This window comes from Phyllobates terribilis, unplaced genomic scaffold (assembly GCF_046119375.1).
Source record: "Phyllobates terribilis strain yellow unplaced genomic scaffold, ASM4611937v1 Scaffold_2__4_contigs__length_985480577, whole genome shotgun sequence".
Taxonomy (NCBI): domain Eukaryota; kingdom Metazoa; phylum Chordata; class Amphibia; order Anura; family Dendrobatidae; genus Phyllobates; species Phyllobates terribilis.
The window spans coordinates 948,094,858-948,107,493 of record NW_027362762.1 but is presented as its reverse complement, the minus strand read 5'-3'; the positions used below and the strand labels follow the sequence as shown (position 1 = coordinate 948,107,493).

The window sequence follows — 12,636 nt, the reverse complement described above, 5'->3', positions numbered from 1 at the left end:
ATGGCACACTGGGTTAACAGTAGAAGCTGGGTTCCAGTCGGACCTCCCGATGCCAAGGATTGCGGGCGCTAGGTCAATCAGGGTTGCCTCCACAGTCTACAGCTCCGAAATGAACCTACAGCCAGGCATGTTCATGTGCGACAATGGCCGGAACCTGGTGGCGGCTCTGAGGCGAGGCGAGCTCACACACGTACCATGCCTGGCCCATGTGCTTAACCTTGTGGGTCATCGGTTTCTCAAATCCTACCCAGAGAGGCCGGATCTGCTTGTTAAAGTACGCCGCCTGTGTTCCCATTTTAGAAAGTCACGTACAGCTTCTGCCTCTCTTGCCATGTTTCAGCAGGGTTTGCAGCTTCTGGCTCACAGACTGGTATGTGATGTCCCCACGCGTTGAAACTCTACCCTGCAGATGTTGGGAAGGATTTGTGAGCAGAAGAGGGCAGTAGAGATGAGCGTTGTTCTACTCGAACTGTTCGCCAATCTCAAATTCGAGCTGTTTTGGGCGGTGTTCGAGCCATTCGGCGAACTCAAACAATTTGAGAAAAATTCGGCTGTTCGAGGTTATGTTCGATAACTGTTCGTGCACCAAAATCATAACTGGATTTTTTCTCAGTAATGATGAAAATTAATGTTAATACGAAGTTTGAGTGTACAGCGGGGTGGGGGGAGGGGCAGGGGATGGATCTCTGCAGGAACAATGAAGATCTCCATTTTTTTTTCTCTTTCCCGCATTTGCAGTGGGGAGGTGCAATCTGTCAGCCTATCAGCAGCGCACACACGGAGCGAAGTGCTTTTTTTCACACAAGCAAGGGCATGTGTCATTGGCAGTGTATGTCACATGTCCTTGCCCTATAAGACCAAGCCATTTTCCCCGTCGCCACCATTTTCTCACTGCTGCAGCTGCGTGTTAGACGGCACCGCTGTTGCTGTGTGCGCTATACCTTGTTAATTTCAAGTCAATTTTCACACAAATCTACAGATAGCTTGGGAGTAGGGAATAGTTGTGATTGCAGTCCTTTTAAGGGCTAGGTTACAGCATTTCCTGCGACTTTTATCAGGCAGGTCTGTGCTCTTAAATAGATAGATTGTGGGAGTAAAGACTAATTGTAATTGGAGTCCTTTTCAGGACTAGGTTACATCAGTTCCTATCAGTTTTTGCCAGGCAGGTCTGTGCCAGTGCTGTGCAAGTTTTTTTCACAGCATTTGGCTGAATCTAGCAAAGCTAATCCTTTTTGGCCTATTGCAGAGTGTGTTAGTCAGTGGAGTAGCCTATCTGTGTTGCAAGATATACCACCTGTGTATAGAATACCAATTTTTTTACTGCACCTAGTGAAGTAAAATCTTTTGGGCATAGCATTATTCTATTAGTCCATCTATACTGACCTCCATCAGGTTGCAAATTGAATATAATTTTTTCTGCATCTAGCTCTGAAAAAATATTGGGCTTCTGGCTGTGTGTGGGACTTGTTCTATTAATCCATCTATACAGACCTCCATCAGGTTGCAAACTGAATATATTTTTTTCTGCATTTACCTCTGAAAAAATATTGGGCTTCTAGCTGTGTGTGGGACTTGTTCTATTAATCCATCTATACAGACCTCCATCAGGTTGCAAACTGAATATATGTTTTTCTGCATCTAGCTCTGAAAAACTATTGGGCTTCTAGCTGTGTGTGGGACTTGTTCTATTAATCCATCTATACAGACCTCCATCAGGTTGCAAACTGAATATATTTTTTTCTGCATCTACCTCTGAAAAAATATTGGGCTTCTAGCTGTGTGTGGGACTTGTTGTATTAGTGCATCTATACTGATCTCCATCAGGTTGCAAACTGAATATATTTTTTTCTGCATCTACGTCTGAAAAAATATTGGGCTTCTAGCTGTGTGTGGGACTTGTTGTATTAGTCCATCTATACTGACCTCCATCAGGTTGCAAACTGAATATATTTTTTTCTGCATCTACCTCTGAAAAAATATTGGGCTTCTAGCTGTGTGTGGGACTTGTTCTATTAATCCATCTATACTGACCTCCATCAGGTTGCAAACTGAATATATTTTTTTCTGCATCTAGCTCTGAAAAAATATTGGGCTTCTAGCTGTGTGTGGGACTTGTTCTATTAATCCATCTATACAGACCTCCATCAGGTTGCAAACTGAATATATTTTTTTCTGCATCTACCTCTGAAAAAATATTGGGCTTCTAGCTGTGTGTGGGACTTGTTCTATTAATCCATCTATACATACCTCCATCAGGTTGCAAACTGAATATATTTTTTTCTGCATCTACCTCTGAAAAAATATTGGGCTTCTAGCTGTGTGTGGGACTTGTTCTATTAATCCATCTATACTGACCTCCATCAGGTTGCAAACTGAATATATTTTTTTCTGCATCTACCTCTGAAAAAATATTGGGCTTCTAGCTGTGTGTGGGACTTGTTCTATTAATCCATCTATACAGACCTCCATCAGGTTGCAAACTGAATATATTTTTTTCTGCATCTACCTCTGAAAAAGTATTGGGCTTCTAGCTGTGTGTGGGACTTGTTCTATTAATCCATCTATACAGACCTCCATCAGGTTGCAAACTGAATATATTTTTTTCTGCATCTACCTCTGAAAAAATATTGGGCTTCTAGCTGTGTGTGGGACTTGTTCTATCAATCCATCTATACAGACCTTCATCAGGTTGCAAACTGAATATATTTTTTTCTGCATCTACCTCTGAAAAAATATTGGGCTTCTAGCTGTGTGTGGGACTTGTTCTATTAATCCATCTATACAGACCTCCATCAGGTTGCAAACTGAATATATGTTTTTCTGCATCTAGCTCTGAAAAACTATTGGGCTTCTAGCTGTGTGTGGGACTTGTTCTATTAATCCATCTATACAGACCTCCATCAGGTTGCAAACTGAATATATTTTTTTCTGCATCTACCTCTGAAAAAATATTGGGCTTCTAGCTGTGTGTGGGACTTGTTGTATTAGTGCATCTATACTGATCTCCATCAGGTTGCAAACTGAATATATTTTTTTCTGCATCTACGTCTGAAAAAATATTGGGCTTCTAGCTGTGTGTGGGACTTGTTGTATTAGTCCATCTATACTGACCTCCATCAGGTTGCAAACTGAATATATTTTTTTCTGCATCTACCTCTGAAAAAATATTGGGCTTCTAGCTGTGTGTGGGACTTGTTCTATTAATCCATCTATACTGACCTCCATCAGGTTGCAAACTGAATATATTTTTTTCTGCATCTAGCTCTGAAAAAATATTGGGCTTCTAGCTGTGTGTGGGACTTGTTCTATTAATCCATCTATACAGACCTCCATCAGGTTGCAAACTGAATATATTTTTTTCTGCATCTACCTCTGAAAAAATATTGGGCTTCTAGCTGTTTGTGGGACTTGTTGTATTAGTGCATCTATACTGATCTCCATCAGGTTGCAAACTGAATATATTTTTTTCTGCATCTACGTCTGAAAAAATATTGGGCTTCTAGCTGTGTGTGGGACTTGTTGTATTAGTCCATCTATACTGACCTCCATCAGGTTGCAAACTGAATATATTTTTTTCTGCATCTACCTCTGAAAAAATATTGGGCTTCTAGCTGTGTGTGGGACTTGTTCTATTAATCCATCTATACTGACCTCCATCAGGTTGCAAACTGAATATATTTTTTTCTGCATCTAGCTCTGAAAAAATATTGGGCTTCTAGCTGTGTGTGGGACTTGTTCTATTAATCCATCTATACATACCTCCATCAGGTTGCAAACTGAATATATTTTTTTCTGCATCTACCTCTGAAAAAATATTGGGCTTCTAGCTGTGTGTGGGACTTGTTCTATTAATCCATCTATACTGACCGCCATCAGGTTGCAAACTGAATATATTTTTTTCTGCATCTACCTCTGAAAAAATATTGGGCTTCTAGCTGTGTGTGGGACTTGTTCTATTAATCCATCTATACAGACCTCCATCAGGTTGCAAACTGAATATATTTTTTTCTGCATCTACCTCTGAAAAAGTATTGGGCTTCTAGCTGTGTGTGGGACTTGTTCTATTAATCCATCTATACAGACCTCCATCAGGTTGCAAACTGAATATATTTTATTCTGCATCTACCTCTGAAAAAATATTGGGCTTCTAGCTGTGTGTGGGACTTGTTCTATCAATCCATCTATACAGACCTCCATCAGGTTGCAAACTGAATATATTTTTTTCTGCATCTACCTCTGAAAAAATATTGGGCTTCTAGCTGTGTGTGGGACTTGTTGTATTAGTCCATCTATACTGACCTCCATCAGGTTGCAAACTGAATATATTTTTTTCTGCATCTACCTCTGAAAAAATATTGGGCTTCTAGCTCTGTGTGGGACTTGTTGTATTAGTCCATCTATACTGACCTCCATCAGGTTGCAAACTGAATATATTTTTTTCTGCATCTACCTCTGAAAAAATATTGGGCTTCTAGCTGTGTGTGGGACTTGTTCTATTAATCCATCTATACAGACCTCCATCAGGTTGCAAACTGAATATATTTTTTTCTGCATCTACCTCTGAAAAAATATTGGGCTTCTAGCTGTGTGTGGGACTTGTTCTATTAATCCATCTATACAGACCTCCATCAGGTTGCAAACTGAATATATTTTTTTCTGCATCTACCTCTGAAAAAATATTGGGCTTCTAGCTGTGTGTGGGACTTGTTGTATTAGTGCATCTATACTGATCTCCATCAGGTTGCAAACTGAATATATTTTTTTCTGCATCTACGTCTGAAAAAATATTGGGCTTCTAGCTGTGTGTGGGACTTGTTGTATTAGTCCATCTATACTGACCTCCATCAGGTTGCAAACTGAATATATTTTTTTCTGCATCTACCTCTGAAAAAATATTGGGCTTCTAGCTGTGTGTGGGACTTGTTCTATTAATCCATCTATACTGACCTCCATCAGGTTGCAAACTGAATATATTTTTTTCTGCATCTAGCTCTGAAAAAATATTGGGCTTCTAGCTGTGTGTGGGACTTGTTCTATTAATCCATCTATACAGACCTCCATCAGGTTGCAAACTGAATATATTTTTTTCTGCATCTACCTCTGAAAAAATATTGGGCTTCTAGCTGTTTGTGGGACTTGTTGTATTAGTGCATCTATACTGATCTCCATCAGGTTGCAAACTGAATATATTTTTTTCTGCATCTACGTCTGAAAAAATATTGGGCTTCTAGCTGTGTGTGGGACTTGTTGTATTAGTCCATCTATACTGACCTCCATCAGGTTGCAAACTGAATATATTTTTTTCTGCATCTACCTCTGAAAAAATATTGGGCTTCTAGCTGTGTGTGGGACTTGTTCTATTAATCCATCTATACTGACCTCCATCAGGTTGCAAACTGAATATATTTTTTTCTGCATCTAGCTCTGAAAAAATATTGGGCTTCTAGCTGTGTGTGGGACTTGTTCTATTAATCCATCTATACATACCTCCATCAGGTTGCAAACTGAATATATTTTTTTCTGCATCTACCTCTGAAAAAATATTGGGCTTCTAGCTGTGTGTGGGACTTGTTCTATTAATCCATCTATACTGACCGCCATCAGGTTGCAAACTGAATATATTTTTTTCTGCATCTACCTCTGAAAAAATATTGGGCTTCTAGCTGTGTGTGGGACTTGTTCTATTAATCCATCTATACAGACCTCCATCAGGTTGCAAACTGAATATATTTTTTTCTGCATCTACCTCTGAAAAAGTATTGGGCTTCTAGCTGTGTGTGGGACTTGTTCTATTAATCCATCTATACAGACCTCCATCAGGTTGCAAACTGAATATATTTTATTCTGCATCTACCTCTGAAAAAATATTGGGCTTCTAGCTGTGTGTGGGACTTGTTCTATCAATCCATCTATACAGACCTCCATCAGGTTGCAAACTGAATATATTTTTTTCTGCATCTACCTCTGAAAAAATATTGGGCTTCTAGCTGTGTGTGGGACTTGTTGTATTAGTCCATCTATACTGACCTCCATCAGGTTGCAAACTGAATATATTTTTTTCTGCATCTACCTCTGAAAAAATATTGGGCTTCTAGCTCTGTGTGGGACTTGTTGTATTAGTCCATCTATACTGACCTCCATCAGGTTGCAAACTGAATATATTTTTTTCTGCATCTACCTCTGAAAAAATATTGGGCTTCTAGCTGTGTGTGGGACTTGTTCTATTAATCCATCTATACAGACCTCCATCAGGTTGCAAACTGAATATATTTTTTTCTGCATCTACCTCTGAAAAAATATTGGGCTTCTAGCTGTGTGTGGGACTTGTTCTATTAATCCATCTATACAGACCTCCATCAGGTTGCAAACTGAATATATTTTTTTCTGCATCTACCTCTGAAAAAATATTGGGCTTCTAGCTGTGTGTGGGACTTGTTGTATTAGTCCATCTATACTGACCTCCATCAGGTTGCAAACTGAATATATTTTTTCTGCATCTACCTCTGAAAAAATATTGGGCTTCTAGCTGTGTGTGGGACTTGTTCTCTTAATCCATCTATACAGACCTCCATCAGGTTGCAAACTGAATATATTTTTTTGTGCATCTAGCTCTGAAAAAATATTGGGCTTCTAGCTGTGTGTGGGTCTTGTTCTATTAATCCATCTATACAGACCTCCATCAGGTTGCAAACTGAATATATTTTTTTCTGCATCTACCTCTGAAAAAATATTGGGCTTCTAGCTGTGTGTGGGACTTGTTCTATTAATCCATCTATACAGACCTCCATCAGGTTGCAAACTGAATATATTTTTTTCTGCATCTAGCTCTGAAAAAATATTGGGCTTCTAGCTGTGTGTGGGACTTGTTCTATTAATCCATCTATACAGACCTCCATCAGGTTGCAAACTGAATATATTTTTTTTCTGCATCTACCTCTGAAAAAATATTGGGCTTCTAGCTGTGTGTGGGACTTGTTGTATTAGTCCATCTATACTGACCTCCATCAGGTTGCAAACTGAATATATTTTTTTCTGCATCTACCTCTGAAAAAATATTGGGCTTCTAGCTGTGTGTGGGACTTGTTCTATTAATCCATCTATACAGACCTCCATCAGGTTGCAAACTGAATATATTTTTTTCTGCATCTACCTCTGAAAAAATATTGGGCTTCTAGCTGTGTGTGGGACTTGTTGTATTAGTCCATCTATACAGACCTCCATCAGGTTGCAAACTGAATATATTTTTTTCTGCATCTACCTCTGAAAAAATATTGGGCTTCTAGCTGTGTGTGGGACTTGTTCTATTAATCCATCTATACAGACCTCCATCAGGTTGCAAACTGAATATATTTTTTTCTGCATCTACCTCTGAAAAAATATTGGGCTTCTAGCTGTGTGTGGTACTTGTTGTATTAGTCCATCTATACTGACCTCCATCAGGTTGCAAACTGAATATATTTTTTTCTGCATCTACCTCTGAAAAAATATTGGGCTTCTAGCTGTGTGTGGGACTTGTTCTATTAATCCATCTATACAGACCTCCATCAGGTTGCAAATTGAATATAATTTTTTTCTGCATCTAACCCAGCCAATAGTTTTGGCCTAATACCACAGTTTGGCCACTCAGCTCTGCTCGGTTCCCATCCATTGTTTTTTTGTGCAAACAACTCCAGAGTTGTGAATTAGTTAACCACCAAAATGAGTGGAAAAAGGCCTGCTGCTGGTGGAAAGGGGAATAGGCGTGTTGGGAAGGGAAAAAAAGGTTGTGTCCATGGGGTAGGTGTTAAAGCAACAGTAACATCTGCAGAAGAAAGACCATCTTCCAGCCAAACTAAAATGTCTACTTCTTTTAGCGGACAATGTGATAAGATCCCTTTCTTACGGCCACGCCAATCGCTACAAATTCCAGATGAGGCACAAAAACAGCAGGTGCTTCAACGGATATCAAGTGCTCCTTTAAGTGGGCTCTCCTCCACATCAACTTCAACATCACAAATACTCCAGTCCTCAAAGGTGTCACCCCAATCGCACTTGCTTCCTCACAGCTCCCAAATCTCCAGCTGCCCGTCTGAGTATGAGGTAGAACAGATGGTTGAGTCTGCAGAGCTGTTTACTCATACTATAGCCTGGGAATCAGAGGTCGACTCCAGCGCTTCTGTGAATCCAGACGAGGAAATGATCTGCACTGATGCCCAGAATCTTTATGAGTCGGATCCAGGACCAGACGCAGAAGGTTCTGACCATAATGTAGACCCTCATTCCCAAACTGTAACTCCTGTTGGTGGAGACAATGAGGAAGACGATGATAAGACTCAAATACCTGACTAGAGCGACAACTTTAGTTTTTTGTCAGGGCAGGAACAGGTTGGCTCTGAGGACGACGGGTGTGATAACGCACAGGGTGATGATGATGAGGTTGGAGATCCCACTTACTGTCAACCTTATGTCCGTCGCAGTGCCCCAGTACCAGATGCCCAGTCGGCACTACTTCTCAAAGAAAGGTGTGCCTGCGCTCCACCAGCATGTCGCACACAACATCACCGCTTCATTGAGGAACTCTGTGTGTGACAGGGTGCATTTCACCACAGACACTTGGACGAGTAGGCATGGACAGGGGCGTTACATGTCGCTGACTGGGCACTGGGTAACTATGGTGACAGCAGGACAAGGGGCTGCTGTCCAAGTCTTGCCGTCCCCACGAGTTGTGCGTCAATCCTCTTTATGTCAAAGTTCCTCCACTGCTTCTGCCTCCTCAACCTCCTCTCGGTCTTCCACCTGCACCCAAAGCCTGTCTGGTCATGCCACAAGCTTTCTAACTGCGCAGAAGGGATCCTGCACACCTCCTTACTATGCTGGCAGTAGGGCTCAACGTCATCAGGCGGTTTTTACATTGAAATGTCTGGGAAATGTGAGTCACACAGCTGAGGAGTTGTGGTCAGCTCTGGAGAACCAATTTCATGAATGGTTGTCTCCACTGGACCTGAAACCAGGGAAGGCCGTGTGCGACAATGCTGCAAACCTGGGTGCGGCCCTTCGCCGGGGCAATGTCACACACGTGCCTTGTATGGCTCACGTGTTGAACCTGGTTGTCCAGCAATTTTTAGCCCACTATCCCAGACTAGATGGCCTTCTGCAGAGGGCACGGTCGCTGTGTGCTCACTTCCGCCGTTCGCATCCCGCAGCTCAGCGACTTACATCTCTACAGAAGTCGTTGGGCCTGCCACTTCACCGGCTAAAATGCGATGTGCCTACCCGGTGGAATTCAACTCTGCACATGTTGCAGCGACTGTGGCAGCACCGACAAGCCCTGGTGCAATACGTTCTGACGTATAGCCTGGGCCAACGAGATTCAGAGGTGGGGCAAATCACGCTGGAGGAGTGGTCTCAGATCAGGGACCTATGCACCCTTCTGCACAGTTTTGAAATGGCGACGAAGATGTTTAGTGCTGACGATGCCATTATCAGCATGACTATTCCGGTGATTTACATGCTGGAGCACATGTTAAACAGAATTCGGAGTCAGGTGGTGGCACAAGAGGAGGTGGAGGAAGTAGAGGAGGAGGAGTTGTATGCGGAAGGGCTAACATCTGCAAGGTCCAGACGGTCGGCAGCACCAAGGCGGCAGGCATGTGAGGGTGGGGGAGATGGTTTTACCAGGGCGCATGGTAGCAGCCAAACTAGTGAGGAAGGTGCAGGAGCCCAGGAAGAAGTGGAGGACGAACTGATGGAAGACTCATTAGATGGGGGAGACCTTGATCACATTTCTGTTGTGCGAGGTTGGGGGGAGAGGACAGAGGAAGGAACCATGATTGTTACCTCGCCACTAACACAACAGGGACTTGGTGCTCCTGGATGCGCAACACACATGAGTGCCTTCTTGCTGCACTACCTGCAACATGACCCTCGAATTGTGAGAATTAGAAATAATCCTGACTACTGGGTTGCCACACTGTTAGATCCCCGGTACAAAAGTAAATTTGCAGAAATTATTCCTGCCATAGAAAGGGATGCACGCATGCAGGAGTATCAGCAGAGACTGTTGCAGAATCTTACATGTGCTTTTCCACAAAATACCAGTGGTGCACGTAGTGAATCTCACAGTTCCAACTTGCCAACCGTGGGACCGTCAAGTGTTCAGCACTCAAACCGTAACAGAACCACAGTATCTGCTGGTAACATCAATTTTGCGGAATCATTTCACCACTTTTTTAGCCCATCCTTTGCAAGGCCACAGGAGACAAGAAGTCTGACACATAGTCAACGCCTAGAGACGATGGTACAGGAGTATCTCCAAGTAAACATTGAAGCCACGACTGTGTCACTGGACCCTTGCTCTTTTTGGCTTCCAATCTGGATAAATGGCCGGAGCTAGCCACTTACGCCTTGGAGATCTTGTCATGCCCCGCAGCCAGCGTTCTGTCTGAACGTGTGTTCAGCGCTGCTGGTGGTGTGCTGACAGATAAGCGCACGCGGCTCTCCACTGATAATGTAGACAGACTCACGTTCATAAAGATGAACAAATCATGGATCCGAAACGACTTTTCTACCCCTGTGTCATCCTGGGGAGAGTAAAAGCTTGATGATTGGTTAAAATCACCCTACCAACCGTTTTAAGCTTTCAAATTACTAATCATGTTTATCTGTATCTTGGCTGGAAAATAATTTGGGCTTTGTAGCAGTGTGCAGCACTGATTCTATTAGGCCATCTATAATAAGCTCCACCAGATTTAAAATTACTAATCATGTTTATCTGTATCTTGACTGGAAAATAATTTGGGCTTTGTAGCAGTGTGCAGCACTGATCCTATTAGGCCATCTATACTAAAGCTTCACCAGATTTAAAATTAATAATAATTTTTAGCTGCATCTAGCCCAGAAAATAATTTTGGGGCTCCGAGATGCGCAAGACACATAAGTGCCTTCTTGCTGCACTACCTGCAGCATGACCCTCATATTGTCAGAATTCGAAGTAATCATGACTACTGGGTTGCCACACTCTTAGATCCCCCAAACTTTTCGATCAACCTTTTCATTTTAATAAAGACCAAAAAAATGGTCATTTTTGAAATTATAAGCATTAGCAGGTTGTTAGAAACTGAAATCAAACAGTTTTCAACTCAAAACTTTATTCTAGGTGATGTTACATTTTCACATAGGACCCCTTGTTCGAAAGGAGCTTCTGAACTCTCTCGTCCATTGAATTTGTCAGGTTTTGGATGGTTTCTGCTTCAATTGTTTTGCATGAGGACAGAATACCCTCCCAGAGCTGTTGCTTAGATGTGAACTGCCTCCCGCCATCATAGACACTCCTTTTAATGATGCTCCAAAGGTTCTGAATGGGGTACAGGTCAGGGGAGCATGGGGGTCACACCATAAGTTTGTCCCCTTTTATGCCCATATCAGCCAGAGATGCAGATGTTTTATGTGCAGCATGAGATGGTGCATTATCATGCAGAAAAATGATCTTGCTGTGAAATACACGGTTCTTCTTCTTGAACCATGGCAGGAAGTGCTGTTTGAGAAAATCCACATACATTATGGAGTTCATCTTTAGCGCCTTCAGGGATCCTAAAGGGGCCGACAATCTCTCTCCCCATGATTCCAGCCCAAAACATTACTCCACCTCCTCCTTGTTGGCGCTGTAGCCGTGTTTGCGTGGGGTGTCCATCAACCAGCCATCCTCCACTCCATCCATCTGGACCATCGAGCGCTGCACGGCACTTATCCGTGAACAAAACAGTTTTGAAATCAGTCTTTATGTAATGTTTGGCCCACTGGAGCCGTTTCTGCTTGTGTGAAGTGGATAGAGGAGGTCGACAGGATGGCGTATGCACAGCTGCAAACCTCTGAAGGACCCTGCATCTTGTTGTTCGGGGGACGTTGGAGGCACAAGCAGCTTCAAAAACTTGTCTGCTGCTATGACAAGGCTTTTTTGCCGCTGCTCTTTCAACCTGACGTAATTGCCTGTAGGAAAGAGTCCTCAATTTGCCCTTATCAGCACGCACACGTGTGTACTGTGAATCAGCTACATACTTCTTGATTGCCAAGACACTTCATCCTGATCATCGCACAATGTTGATTGTAGTCATGCCTTGACCTAAACACTCCACAATTTGTTGCTTCTCAGCAGCCGACACATCCTTTTTCTTTCCCATTTTGGCAGAAAATGTAGGCTGCTTAATAATGTGAGACAGCCTTCTTAAGTAGTCTTGCCTTTCATTGGACACACCTGCCAAACTAATTAGCACAGGTGTCTGCAATTGCTTACAGTGATATAAAGAGCCCTGACACACATCACCATCAATGAGTTTAACTGACAAACAAACAAATTCTTCCCTTATCACTCCTAAACACTTTTTGCATAATAATTTGGAACGCAGTGTACATGTGCTTTTCCACAAAACACCAGTGGTTCACGTAGTGAATCTTACAGTTCTAACTTGCCAACCGTGGTCTGTATGGAGTTGTTCAATAAAGGGCCCAAAATTAAGATAACATAGATGGCAGAGGTCTCTATGAATAGGAATTCCTAAGTATTTGATACCCTGTGAGGGCCAGGCAAAGGGAAAGTTGGACTGGATGGAATCCTATATGGATTTGGGGAGGGAGACATCGAGGACCTCAGACTTCGCTGCA

The 12,636-nt window shown here is 42.4% G+C and overlaps 1 protein-coding gene across 1 annotated transcript in view; it reads left to right on the top strand.

Moving 5' to 3' along the window:
- The window catches only part of LOC141253093 (cell surface glycoprotein CD200 receptor 1-B-like), a 116,380-nt gene that overhangs the window by 44,472 nt on the left and 59,272 nt on the right, over positions 1-12,636 (top strand). The gene's annotated exons all lie outside the window — the stretch shown is intronic.